General features: G+C 37.7%; 1 non-coding gene across 1 annotated transcript; it reads right to left on the bottom strand.

Moving 5' to 3' along the window:
• Positions 1–640: 640 nt before the first annotated feature.
• TRNAQ-CUG (transfer RNA glutamine (anticodon CUG)) lies at positions 641–712 on the bottom strand. Its single transcript has one exon. It is a non-coding gene; the product is annotated as a tRNA-Gln (tRNA).
• Between the last annotated feature and the right edge of the window lie 13,416 nt (positions 713–14,128).

The following is a 14,128-nucleotide window of genomic DNA, read 5'->3' as shown; positions in this document are numbered from 1 at the left end:
TTGCTTATTCACACTAATCTTGAAAAAAACAAAAAAAATTAATATCAATCCTATAATATTTTTATTATTCCTTATTTCAATCACCCAAATTACAGCATAACATAAATAAAATATTTAATATTATTTTATTTAGAATATTAATTACTGCTCCATCCAATCAACAAATATATTAAACCATCAAAACTTACAACATAACATAAATAAAATATTTAATATCAATATTTATTATTATTTTATTTAGAATATTAACTATAATATTAAACCATTCACTCTAATCTAAAAAAATAAAATACTTAATATTTTTTATTATTGCTTATTTCAATCACCAAAATTACAACATAACCTAAATAAAATATTTAATATTATTTTACTTTGAATATTAATTACTACTCCATCCAATCAACAAATATATTAAACCAACAAAATTTACAACATAACATGAATAAAATATTTAATATTATGTTATTTAGAATATTACTTATAATATTAAACCATCACCACAATAAAATATTTAATATTATAGATATTTTCTTTAGAATATTAACCATCACCAAAATTACAACTAAACAAACGAAAATATCTATCTGCCAAAATTACAACTAAACATTCGAAAATATCTGTGAACCTTGAGAGAAGGAAAAGGTCCCACCGAGATTTGAACTCGGGTTACTGGATTCAGAGTCCAATGTCCTTACCACTAGACCATGGGACCTGGGTGTTTAAAACACTCGAATAAATAATATATTTCTTCTTACAGTCTCGTCGGTGGCGCACTGCTCGCCAGGTTCTCGATGTCCCCCCAGCGGACCCCTGCGCCCACCTCCCAAAATGGTGGAGCGGCTGTTGTTTTGAAGCCGAAGGTCTAGTTTTAGAGGTAGATATCCAAATTGTTTTTAACAAAAATGTTACATTACCATCTTTGTAACCACACCTAAATATTGAATGGTTTTCGTGTTAATTTTAGTATAAAGGATGGGATGGGATGTCAATTAATAAAAAGGAAAAAAATGGCTTCTATAATCTGAATGTTGTTGCCTGTTTAGAATATTAAATTTATTTATATTTTTAAAAAATGTGAATTTAAATATTTAAAAGTCCTAATTTCACTAAAAGTTATGTTACTAAATTATGGTTAAAACATTTAAATATAGTAATATTTAGCTTTAAAAAACATATAAATATATAAGCCATAACATTGATATAATTCTAAATAGACGACATGGATATAATGCTAAATAAAATCTATGGGGATGAGCTACGAGGGTTTCAATATTCTAATATAGGGTTTTTGCATTTTCATAGCTTTTTTGAGGGCTTTCTAGTCAACTTTAATTTCTGGGTGATTCTGAGTAACATAGATGAGTGCTCCGGGGGGGTTGGACACCACTCTTTTAGTAATGTTGTGACACGACATTTAATGCAAGGTGCAAATAGGGCAAGCCAACTTGCAAGGACAGTATTTACCAAAGACGGCTATAAACCCAAATTTGTAATTCCTCCGAACATTTTGGAAGATCATTGCAGACAAATGAAATACCATGCTTTCATTTGCAAGTTTGTTGGAGGTTAGCATATAGAAAAGAGTTAGAGAGATGGATTCAACAGAAATGTCAGCCGAAAGGAGAGGTCGATTTGAGATTAGGATTGGAAGGGTTTTTCACAGTGATTTTTTTTAAACCTGGAGGATAAGAATAGGGTTATTGAGGGCGGCCCCTATTTATTTAATAATGCAGGCGTATACATGTGGCACTAGGAACAATGCTTTAATCCAGACAAGGAAGAGTTTTTGGCATCACCAATTTGGGTGCGACTCTACTCACTCCAAGTGGATTTTTAGATTCCATAAATTTTGGAGGGTATTGGGAACACATTAGGAAAATTCATCAAAGTATCAGAGGTCACTAAGTGGGGGTTAAATATGTCTAATGCGAGACTTTGTGTTTATATGAATATTTCATAGCCTTTTCCATAGTCAATTAACCTTGAATATCAAGGGGAAATATGGACACAAACTTTAGACTATGAGCATGTACCGTTTCGGTGTCGTCACTATCATGAGAAAGACATCTATTTAGAGATTGCCCAATTCGGAAGAAGGAACAATAGGGTTTAGGGTTGGCATCGAATGAGGGTTTTACTAATGTACCTTCTCGAAGGAGGACTACTCAAGGCAAAGTTGCTCAACCTGTGAGGAAGATTGAGCATAAAAATACCTTTGCTTCCCTAGAAGGGATGGAGGAAGATGGACTAGTTGTGGTACGAGTTTAGTGTGCGAGGAGGTGAGGACACCTTCTTGACCTCCATTATTTATTTCTTCTTGGTGGAGTTTCATTTCAATTTTTGCTCTCAAAGGTGGCATTTTTGGTTCTTCTCTCTTCTAGAATGTGACTGGTTACTCCTTATTTTTCTGGTGAGTTTAATATTGTTTGTCGCTGCCTTACACCCTCAACTGTTGTTTTTGGGTCACGATTTTGATACGCCTCCTCTTTTAATTTGTTTGCCTAGGTCTTTGAGGGAAATTTCTCAGTTAATTGTTTTTCTGAGTCTTTGAGGGTGAATTCTTAGTGTTTGTGGGTAATTGTTGATATTTTGGCGATACCACATTATTTTTGTGTTGTGTATCAAAAGAATTTAGCATCTGCATCTGTAACTCTAGGCCCTAATTTATTTGGTTAATTTCAATTTAGTTAAGTGTCCTGAGTCCAGTGTTTGCCGGTAGAGTTAAGGGTTCAGGGCATTGTCATAGCTTCTTTGTGACAAGTCTATGTATAAGGGATTTCCACTGGTTGTTTCTGGGTTGTGTCATGTTTTTGAGATGTGGTGAGCTTGAGAATTCGTTGGAATTTTCTCTTGTAGCATGGCAATTGGGTGATGATTTTGTTGTCTTTAGGTCGGAAGCTCAGGGTTATGTGTCTTGTCCTTTATCTTTCTTTATAGGCAGAAGTTATTTTAGTGTTTGTCCATATTGTTCCCTTGTAGCTGTGCTCATGCATCCTAGATAGTGAATGAGCAGTAGGAGGGTTGTGGAGGTAACATAGGGCACAAAAGGGTTCATGTTTTTGTTTATGACTCTGTTGCTACCTTCTTTGATGTTATTCCTTTGGATGTGAAGAATTTTTTTTGTTGTTGGAGAGTAAATAGGTAGGGGATCAACGTTATCATTCTAATTATGAGTTGGTGGGGGAGGATATGAAATGGTTTCCTGATCCTAGTAGATTCAAGAAAAAGGGGTTCCATTTTATGAATTCTCTAGATTTACATCAGTTACAAATGGCTACCCTTTTGTGTCTAATTTTTAAATAAAAACAAGTGGAGAATTACAACGTATTCTCCTCATTGGAGGACATCAAACGTATGCTTCACAACCAAAGGTTATGCTTGGATAATGTGGACTCTCGTTTGGCTCATGTAGAAAGTTTCCTAGTGAGTGATTATGCCTCTAGTTATCTGACAGATCCTCCAGCTGACAGTGTCCATACACTTGCTCTAATTCCTCTAATCATGACTAGAAATGGCGGTTTTAGGTATTTTTCTCATAAATTATTACATATGTCCTTCTGTCTGGATTCTTTAGGGCGGTCATCATCTTATTTTCATTCTAAAGAATATAGCTTTGTTTTCTTGCTCCACTTCTTTTGGATATCACAGTGGCGAATTGGAAATATGTGGTTATGGTCATCATTGTTATGATGGTGAAACTATTTCAATGTATTTTGGTAAGATGGTGTTTATGGTCCTCATTGATGAAATGGTTTCAGTGCTTGTTGGTGTGACACGCCTCTTATTTAAGTTCTCATACATATACACTATTGCACATTTATGAGCTGCTTATGGTTCACAAGCGCTTTGTGTAGTTACATATCATTGGCTATTGTTATGTCTTTTCTAGTCATTTATAGGGCTTTTGTTTAGGAGTTCGTTGTTGTTTATCGTCTCCTCTTGGCACCAAAACTCTTGCAAATCTTGGGTTCTTCACGACATGTTGTATTTCCTTATGGTTGTGGGTTCCTTATGGATACTTCTCGTTGGTTTTTATGGAGTAAATATGTTGCTTTGTTTTGGAGTTTGCTGTTATTTTTCGTCTCCTCTTGTCACAAAACTCTTGCCAATTATGGGTTCTCAATGACATGTTGTATTTCCTTATGGTTCTGGGTGCTTTATGGTTACTTCTCAATAGTTTTATAGAGTAAAAACATTGCTTGTTTTTTTTCGAAGGAGTTGTTATAAATGTTTGGTGTCAGCGCTAGATAGAGTTTTAAGTTCACGTTGGATATCTTCTTTCTTGTTCACAACTCTTAAACAAGTGTTAAGTGGTTATAATTATCTTGGATTTATGGCTTATTTGGTTTTATTTTTTGATGGTATAAATAGAATATAATTTCCCTATAGCTTTGATTATTGTTGAACAAATGGGCATATTTTGGCTATGTTCTCTATTTGATATAGGTGATACTCATCTTATGGTTTCTTTTGTATTGTTGGGGATCTAGAATTGATAATGATGTAATATTTTGTTTTGACAATGAATACATAGTGATACCATTAAAAAGAAGATGATATAACACTAAATAAAATAAATTGGTATAAAACATTACAAAAGAAATAAAAAATCCATGTGAAAAAAAAACCGCTCACTGAAGTGGGTGTTCACTAATTGGCAATGAGTGTTTGTTAGCTTTGATTAACATATTGAACCAATGTACACGTTTGAGTGACCTCACAACTTTGGTTACCACAAGCATGTTGTGGTGATTACTTTGTTTCATGTGGTATATTGTCTCACCAATCCCTTTAAATGATAAAATGGTTCTTTTTATTAAAATAAATCTATTTAAAAATAATAATATATATTTATAATTTAAAAATATATTTGGCATTTTAAATCTACTTTTATCAATATTTAATTATATATATATAGATAATTTTGTTTTTTAATCAATTAATTTTATTTTTTTTTATTAATCAACCTAGACCCATCTTAACTCTGGATCTATCAAGCATCGAGAGGGATCAAATATCTCGAGGTGAAAACCCCTTTTTTGAGTGCAAAACTTGAGGAAAGGTTTGCACCTTTAGAGATTTGATCTCTCTCGGCGCTTGATAGATCTAGAGTTAAGATGGATCTAGGTTGGTTTCAGTCGTGTGCGGCCAAGAAAAATCTATTGAAAATATGGTTAATTTTATCAATAATATGTAAATACATCTGATATTAATATAATCATTTTAAATATGCTAAATATCTCTGAGATTAATTCGTCATTTTAATGTTAAATTTTCTTAGTTACCTCAGTTTGTTGAGATGATAAATATTGTTAATAACTTTAATGATGAAAAATGATGAAATAAATTTTTTGAATGCAAAGTGACAATGTAATAGTGTTGAATGATAGATGAAAGATTGTCGAGTTGAGGGTTTTTCTGTGAGGGAGCTCTGCAATCTGACCTAGGGTTGAGTTAGGGTTGTATCTTTGGGTACCATGGCGGGACGCGCAGGGGGGAGTGTCACTCCCTCCTACAGTCAAATAGTGGCGGACAAAAGCAAGGACATTGGAAAGAACCATCTCAAGAAACCTATGGAGATGGCATCAGAGGCTATTAACACAGAAAAACTAGGAAAAAACAGACCTCATGAACAAGAAGGGGATCAGCAGGAAGCTAGCAGGGAGAAGAGGATAGGGGGCAGCAATCAGAAAACTGCTTCCATGAGCACAACTGGGGTTTGCAAACCCAAGTCGACCATAATCCCTCGAGTCATTTTAAGTGACCCAGCGCTACAAGCGCAAAGAGATCACATGACGGAATATGCGGTTATATGCAAATTCATGGGGACATGGCTAGCGGAGAAGGCATTGCACGTATGGATAAGGAGCCACTAGAAACCCAAGGGAGAAATAAAACTTCACCTGGGATCCAAGGGCTTCTTCATGGTGGTATCACAAGCCTAGAGGACAAGGACAGAGTGTTCGAAGGAGGACCTTATTTCTACGTTGTTGCAAGCCTCTACATGCGGCCATGGATGATGAACTTTGTCCCAGAACGTGAAACATTCACATCGGTATCGGTATGGATTAGACTCTACTCCCTTCCTCTAGATTATTGGTTGTCAGAGTCTCTGAAGACAATAGGCAACAAATTGGGGAATTTTATAAAGATCTCATATGCAACTCTGAAATGAAAATACACCTCCTTCGCCCGGATATGTGTGGAAATGGACTTATCTGGGGCACTTCCGGATGCGATCATTTTAGAAGTGTATGATGAAGAATGGATGCAGGCGATGGACTATGAACATGTCCCATTTAGGTGTCGTAAATGCCATGAACATGGGCATCTATACAGAGACTTCCCAACAAACAAAATGGAAAGAAACGTCAAAATCACCACAGATAAAAATCCTGAGGGTTTCACAAAGGACGGGGCCAAAGGGAAAGGCAGAAAGCGGCAACAAAAGAAGATTGATGAGGATAGACAACAGAGCCAAAATGGTTCCAAGTCCCATAAGAATAATTTGTAAACAAAGGAACAAACCAAGAGTCGGGGATCACTCCCACTGAGAAGGAAAGGGATACAAGCATGGAAAATATGATAGAGAACAGCCATCAAAAGGAGGATCTGCCAAGCAGTATGGAGATATGTAGGGACCATGAGATGATCACAAGTGAAGCTGGAATGGAGGACCATGAACTGCAAGAGATTCTAGAAAGGGAGAATTTAGATCTAGAGAAGTTTCTGGAACAAGGTATCACCAAAGGAGTGGATTCCCTGCCAAAAGAGGAATTTGATAGGGTTCAATAGCTCTTCCTCTGGAGATCACAATCAAAGGGCTCTAGAGTCAAAAGAAATCATGAAATCCAGGAGCATAAGGGGGTCAGTACGATGGAGGACTCGCAGATACACTCTCCCAAGAACCCGGGTAGGAAGAGAGGAAGGAAAAGACAGAATGAGCTACTGAACGAATGTGGGAAACTCATGATTAACTCAGGTAAGATGAGAGATCTCACTAGTTATTCCTTTACAAATCTTTCTTAATGAAGCTTACAACCTGGAACATTAGAGGTATAGGAAGTAGAAGGAAACAAAGAAATCTTAGCAGCAGAATAAAAGAAGAAAACCAGACATGGTTTTTATTCAGGAAACAAAATGTTCTATGGACAAGATTAGAGAAATACATAACAGATCAATTAATCAAGTATGAGTATCTAGAGGTCAAAGCAAACAACTCGACAGGGGGATTATTACGCTCTAGGATCCCCAGAAATTTGGAATCCTGGATGCTGAAGCGTCTAGGAACTATCTTTCTTTGGTGTGTCAACCTTTAGGGGATCAGGAGAGTTACATGATCACAAATGTTTATGGGCCTCAAAAGCAAGAATAAAAGCTCAAATTTCTCACCTCTCTTGAGGAGCTCAGAGAGAGACACCCTGATGTGCCCTGGATTGTTGCAGGAGATTTCAATATGATCAAATCTCTTAATGAGAAAAAAGGGGGTATCAGACAACTAGGCAGAGACTCCATTGCCTTCCAAAACTTCATAATGAACTCGGGTCAGTGGACACTAAAGATTTAAATGGCAGCTTCACCTAGAACAATAAGAGGGGAGGGGATTCACAAGTTTCCTCTAAGCTAGTGTTGTGTTCTGCAACAACCCCCCATTTCATACCATTTTTATTCACAAAACTATCACATGAAATGGGTCCCTTTTTAATTTTTAATTGGTATCAACTTTGTATCATTCAAAAAGGTCCGAAAACAAAATGAAAACATTACAAAAAACCTTTTTGACAAACCAATTATTTGGTCTTATAATTTAAATGATTAATCTTTTATCATTGCGATAAAGCGATCGCAAGATCGCATATCGCAATGACAAAGGAGGCATAACTTAAAGGCCCATTTGGTTTCTCCGACGCGATAACATGCAATAGGATATCGGATATCGGCAATCATAAGTTCCCATAACTAAAATGCCTTTCGCTCCGACGCGATGCGATAAAGTCCCGTTCGCCCCAATGCAATGCGATATCGCTAACAGCGATCGGGGATATACCATGTATGCTTTTTAAAGTGCCCCAGTCAATACTCTCGATGCGATGCGATATCGCTATCGGCGATCGGGGATTCCAAAAGGTGTCAATATAAAGATTTAAGTTTTCCCCGATGCCTGATTGCGATAAAGCCAAAAGCGCAAACTTCAAAAAACTGTTAAAGCAGGAATATTACGATTAATTCGTATTAAAGGCCTTATCTTTCAAACAGTGATTCACCTGCGCTCAACCGCCAAAACATCCAAGGCACGCTTAAACAAATCATTCGGCCAATAAGCTTTATGATGGGCATTTAAAGGATTGGCAGGTTTTAACGGCCATTTAATGAAATAGTAAATTTAAAAAATCTTCTCATAGATTGTATCTGCGGCCACTTTAAGTTAATCCTTCATCGTGCATTGATCAATATATCTCACTCGTATTTGGTTTTCACTACCAATTCTCTGTGTTACGCTTATTTTCACTACTGTGCAGAATTCTTCCGAAGTAATAGATTCAAGCAGAATGGGGAAGAAGTCTAAGAAAACCGTAATCGCTTCCGCTGCACCAGCCACAGGACAAGTCGTCACTGATCCAGGAACTAAAAAGAAAGGATTGACATCCGATACTACATGTTCAGGACTCGGAAAGACCACTTGGTAAAGTACCTATAATTTGATCGAGGCCGAAGAACCAAAGGTGACGGCAGTACAAGCCACAGCGGATACCAATCGAAAATCTGATGGTACTTTAAAAGACTTGGCCGACTCTTTCCTTCATCGGATAGCGGCTCGGGAACAAATTCTCCCATATACGGATGTAGTGAGGTGGGCAATTGAGGAAGTCCCCATCACAGACAGGACCTTCTGCACCAGAGATGGCAGAATCTTCGGTTCATTCAAGGCTAATGATTTGAGGCAAATGTGTCATTTGCCTGAGCCAGAGAAGAAGTACAACAAGGCATTTGTGGAGAAATTCCGAAGTGAGAACGAAACTGAATCCGAACCCATTCGAGATTGGAGGCAAAATCCGGCGAAACACAAGCATGAAACTTTCGGTAAGTACTCTGTTGATTCTCTATGTTCTCTGTATCGTTATGCTGGGATAACGATGTGTAGATTATGGGGGTTGCATGATTCCATTAATTTCACTATAGAAATGGTTCCCTTGATGGAAGCGGCGTGTAACAGTGAAATAATGGATTGGGCACTTATATTGTCAGATAAGCTAGCGACAACAGTTCTTAATTTTAGAACTAAAACTTCCATCTCCGAAAGGCTTATTCTCCCATTCTACTACAGTGCTTATATACTAGATACCCCGTGTTTTAATTTTGAGTTTCCTGTACTCGACTGGAGGTAGACTGCACAAGACCCCACGCCTATTCACATATACCATCAAAAATTGTGGAAGACTTCCTATAAGCACCATTTATACCAAGTCTGCAACGGCTTCATGTTACCCATTCATTACTCTATTTTTAATAAACCTGCTCCCAAAATTTCTTACCAAGCAGGGATTGATTTAACATCAATAGGAAGATGGTTCGGAGAGGAGAAATTTACTTATATAAGAATATTCGGCAGCCAAGCCGAACCTCATGTCCTTCCTTTGTACATACCTGATAAACTGCTTGCAAGGGAGATAGCCTATTAGATTATTGCCGAAGGAGTTAACAAACTCTGAAGAAAAATAAGAAGCAGTTCTGGCCCTCTTTCCCTCTTAGATGTGATGTCTACACTTTGCATGATTTCAAACATGCAGAGAAAGAATCTACAAAGATGAAATCATTAACTCTAGCGACTCTCCCTAATAGGCGACTTGATCCCAACAAAGTCGCCTATAATGCACTTGAACAGGCCAAATTGACAAAGTTTGATCATATAGAAGATAAGTTCGATGACCTGTTCTCCTCAGCTGAATCAATGTATCAAGTTAGATCGTTGGCCATAATGGAATACAAAGATGAAGGGTTAGTTGAATTCAACAGACTTAGAGAACAGAGGTTGCAAACGTTGCCTCTAGATCTGTTAGCAACAACCCCAGCAACAGGACCAAGCGAGCCTGAACAGCGACATCCTAAGGAACCTCTGGTTATAACAGAAGAACAGGAGAAAGTGCAAGAGGAAACCTGGACTAAAGAGCAGGAACAGAGCAATATAGAGGTAAATGTAGACACTCAAATTGATCCCAAATTGCTCCAGGAATGGCAGCAATTTTATTCAATTATCAGTAGTCTTGAATGCTCAAAGGACACCGAAACTTCAAAAGCGGCAGATACACAGGAGACCACTTCAAAACAAGTTCCAAGTGGAACTAGCGGCCTACCCAGTTCGAAGGAAGTAGAAATAATCCCAAAGGATCCCTCTGATCAAATTATTTTGCAGATAGAAGAAATTCCTCCCTTGGATGTCTTCTATAGCCCAAGACACAAAGCTGTGGTAAAACGACAGAGGAAGAGGAGAAGGACTGATCAACCTTCCCTATTCCCAGAGAAAACGGTCACTGGCAATGTGGTTTGGAAGGAGGAATTTGACCCCTCTGATGACCTAACAAAACTATCACAATATGCTGGAGCCTATTCGGCAGCAACAATAGATAAGGCATCAGAGGTGAGTCTTTTATTAAAAACAAAATACCAGGAGATCTTTTTATTGCAAGCACAACTAACAGAAGCACAGCAAAAGGCAGAGCAGGCAGAACGGAAATTGTTGACACAACAGCAAATAAATAATCAATTAACTCAACAATTGCAGGAAGAGAAACAGAGAATTGATCACAGCGCAGTCCAGAAGCAGAAAGAGTTGTCTGAGGCATTGGCACAGCTAAGAATAGCGAATGAACAAATGCTGAAATTAAAAGATGAGTAGATTGCTCAACTATCAGCCCAGAAGACAAAGAATCTTCCACAGATAGCCGAATTCAAATCAGAAGCATTACAGATAAATAAGGCATTAATAACACAAATCAAGCTTTTATGTCAAAAAATCGCCCAGGCGGAACCATTATGCGATTTAACGACATCAATAAGTAAACAATCAGAAAAAGCTAGAACAGACTTGGATCAAGCTGATGAAACATTAACTGAGTTTCTTGAGTGGCAAGATACCGATCAGGGACAGGCGGTAAATTTACCAAGGATTTTAGAATCACATAAAGAAATATTATTTACAGAATGGCAGTCCCAGTTAATGAAAGAAGAGAGGGCAATTTCAAGATGCAAATCAACCACAAGTAATTTGGTTGAATTGGTTAATAATACTCTCTACTTGTCTAACATGATTTCCCAATGCACTCCAGGTAAATTGACAGTGGCAAAAACATTGGAGCAGTCATGTTATCCAGATCTAGAGAAAAATGGGAGATTAATCGCTGGAATTAACAGTTTAACTTGGGACGCTTATTGGTTCTTCTTGGTAAAACCGCACAGTCAAAGAGCCGCCCTCAAATGCCTTACAGATGCAATCGGGTATATTATTCCCGATATTCAGGATGCCACCTAGCTCAACTCCCGCCTCAACAGACCGCCCGAAGTGGAGCCAATGCTTGCGATAAGTCAGCTCAGGTTCAAAGGCAAACAGCCTACATGATGATTCATGCCGCCGACTGCCAGATTGCTGAGAAAGAGATATTCAAGATCGTTTGATACCAATTAAGTAGGATTTCAGTTTCATAGATAGTTAGTTTAATTCCGTATTTATAGACCCTTTCATTGTTTTGGAAAGGGTCGTAAAGTTTTGTACTTGACTTTAAGCCTGAAGTTGCACTACTGTACTTCAGGCATATTCTTTTATAAAACTGGACCAATTATTCTAATTTTGGCAAGGAAGCTTTTATGCAAATGTACACTATTGTCTTTGTTTGGAAGTATTTCTGCGTTGGAAGTATTTCTTCGTTTGATCGCCTTTGCTATTATCAAATATATGTATGTGTTTTAACAACATTTCTTTATTTTCTCCACTATTGGATGTTTATGGTGATGCTTTTCTTTTGATCATATATGCATTGATGATATAAATAATAAGTGTAGCAATATTGCGTTAATCACTTTGTTTAACTATTTAAGCAAAGTAATCTTTGAATGAATAAATGTCCATGTTTATTAGATGGAGTCATCTATATGCCTGTCAATAAACATAGATCATCAAGCGCTATACTTCAAAGTACAATAGTTCCTGGGATTAGTAGTAGCTCTTTTATTTTGTTGGTAGATTAAGTTATTCACCTATCATTAGATTAGACAATAAATCATTCATCAATCTCGTTTATTCATTACTAGGAAACTGGTCCCATTATCCCCAGTCGGAGACACCATTCCAAACGGAAAAGGAGTTGTATTAAGGTCCAGACCGGGTGGTTATCCCCAAATGTTGATACAACAATTTTCGGGGCATCAACATTTCTGGCGCTAGAAGGAGGGCCTCAACTGTGAATGGCAACCAAACCCAAATCTACAAATCATTCTAAGAGTAATTCTCCCTCCGTATCACCTCGTTCTTCCCAATTGCATGCTGGTTCTCCAGTATCCAAACAAGAAGAAGAGGAATCAACTACCACTGCTCAAACCCATCATACTTCAGAACAATTAAGTCTTCAATCCCCTGAAGTCCAGTCTCTTATCCACAAACTTCAAAGCAGTGCGACTTCACAGTTCAATTTACCTCACCCTCTCACCAGACTTCAGAGTGGAAAGCTCGGTATTGAACCTACTGAGTTCCCTTTACCCAAAAGGAAAAAGGCAAAGAAAAACACTGAAGGATCTGATAGTGAAGAACTTTCATCCACATCCTCCATCTCACCTTCCCCGTGCGAAGTCAACCATCCACTCCCTCATCACACATTGTTGTTCATCAGGGATTAGCAACTGCAACATCCCAAACTACGCAATCCTTAATATTAACTCCTTCCCAGACTTCTGTAAGTTCAACAGTAATATCATCCACCAATGCGGTTACAATGGCAGATCCATGGACCAGGCCTGGTGCAGTCAATATGCCTGCTCCATTGCATGCATTACCTGATGCACCTGAAAAATGGCTACCCAAGTTTAACCCAGATGATGGAACACAAGCTGAGGAACATATTAATAACTTTATGTTGGCAGTTAATTTGAAGGGAGTAACAGAGCAAGATGTTGTCGTTACGCTTTTCCCTTATACCTTGCAAGGATCAGTCGGATCCTGGTATTTTTCTTTACCTTCTGGTTCCATTACCAGTTGGACGACTTGCCAAGAACAGTTTCTTACTAAGTATGGTGATGATAGGTCTTTGGCTACACTAATAAATGATCTCTCCAATCTTAGGATAGAGCATAGGGAACCAATTAAAGAATTTAATGCGTGATTCAATAAACTCTTGAACAAAATCCCAACGGCCTCCAAACCAAGTGAGCAAATTCGAAGCGAGTGGTATATAACTGCCCTACCTGCCAATATAGCTATTTTTGTAGACAGGGCTGGTAAACCAACTTTAGCTGAAAACATGAAAGAAGCACTTGCCGTGGAGAAACGTATTAATGCTCTAGAAAAGAAATCTACTCTTGAAGATAGAAAAGCCAAAAAAGTTTCTTTTAAAGATGATTCAAACAAGAAAACCCCTAAAGATCCATATGACATGGAGGGTCTACAAAAGGTCCTCAAAACTATGTCAAATGAAATGGTTGAAATCAAAAAAACAGGTAGCTAAAACCTCAACCAAAAGACCCTTTAGGAATTACAAGAAAACTGAATCAAAACCACCAAATGTTATATCAAATGCAGATTCAGATCTTGAAGAAGGAGAAGAAGAAACAGCTACACCAACTGATGAAGAAGAGGAAGTTGTTGAATGTCATGGAATGTGGGATTTTATATTGCCTAACTCCGATACAGAAAACGAAGAAGAAGCATTTCCTGTCACTACCAGGAGTAAAGGTACCTCTGAACCTGTTCAGACAACTTCGAAGAAAAGAAGTGCAAGTGCTGCTACAACAAAGGAAAAGATACCTCCAAAGAAGCCACCTGTAACAATCCCACAAAACCAACCTTCAACCCAAACAATCCCATCAACATCTAAGACATTGGTAGTGTTTGATTCAATGGATTACAATATTGTTGATGACATGA

Source organism: Pinus tabuliformis, chromosome 6 (genome assembly GCF_031772625.1).
Source record: "Pinus tabuliformis cultivar Carrire ecotype Pingquan chromosome 6, CPIR1, whole genome shotgun sequence".
In the NCBI taxonomy this organism is placed as follows: Eukaryota; Viridiplantae; Streptophyta; class Pinopsida; order Pinales; family Pinaceae; genus Pinus; species Pinus tabuliformis.
This window is presented reverse-complemented; position numbering and strand designations above follow the sequence as displayed.